Genomic DNA, 1,172 nt, shown 5'->3' on the forward strand with positions numbered 1-1,172 from the left:
AATTTCATATATTGAGGTGCGGAAAAGATATACACACGAGCAACTAAAAATGATAGATCCACTCTAAGGGCATTTGGTCCTGTGGTATACAAATTAGGTGGAATGAACAAACAAAAATAATGAGTTTAAAATTACCAAACAAAATATGTGGATAAATTATGAGTTTCAACATGTTTGCTACTTTTATCTAAAACTTGATCACTAGTTTTTCTTATTTGCATTGTAAAATTATGTATTTCTATGGATATCATTTCTATTTCTAGAATTGAAACAAAAATATGTGGATAAATTTCAAATATTGCGGCGCATAAAAGATATGGACGAGCAACTAAAAATGATAGATCCACTACAAGGCATTTGGTCTAGTGGTATGATTCTCGCTTCGGGTACAAGATGTCTCGAGTTTGATTCTCAAAACGCCCCAACAATTATATCAAATTGAAGCATGCAATATAATAAGATTTGAAATAGGTTTTTTAAACCTTGAACCAAGAAGTAATTCAAATGGATATTTGGAAAGAAAAAAAAAAAAGAAAAAAGGCTATATTTAATTATAATTTACCAGTGTCTTTATAACATGTTAATTGAAGAGAGCAAACAACAAAAATAAACAAAGGAAATTTGTGTATGTATGATTCTCTTTAAATCTTGGAAACTAAGAGGATTCCTCTCCTTTCTTGACATGAAGACTTACTTTTTCGGGACTTGGACCATAAACAGTCATCTACTCTTACTCCTTCTCCCTTCTCCCTTCTCTAAGAATCAACATAGCATAATCATTCCATGAAGGCCGAGGTAGTCTTATAAAAGAAGATGAGGGTACCACTTTCAAATCATTCCATGAGGACTTGAGAAAGTTTTGTAATAGAAGATGAGGGTACCACTTGCAAAATTTCTATGTGAATAGAGAATGAACCATATTTTTGGGAGATAAGATAAAGCCTTGAGCCTAACTTCAAAGGCATTACACAAATTGTTCTATGATATTTTTTCTAGGAACTCTTTGTTATGTTGTCCGTTGAAGGTTTCAGGAAAGGGACACAGATTCTCTATTGCACTGATCTCCCAATAGAAGTTTTACCTAGGTCATCTGTCGTCACAATTCTTTTAAGAAAGATGCGCTCAAATAACCAGTGAACAATAACATTTAAAGAAGTTTCAAAAAGCGAGAA

Source organism: Cucurbita pepo, chromosome 10 (genome assembly GCF_057944985.1).
Source record: "Cucurbita pepo subsp. pepo isolate OVF chromosome 10, ASM5794498v1, whole genome shotgun sequence".
In the NCBI taxonomy this organism is placed as follows: domain Eukaryota; kingdom Viridiplantae; phylum Streptophyta; class Magnoliopsida; order Cucurbitales; family Cucurbitaceae; genus Cucurbita; species Cucurbita pepo.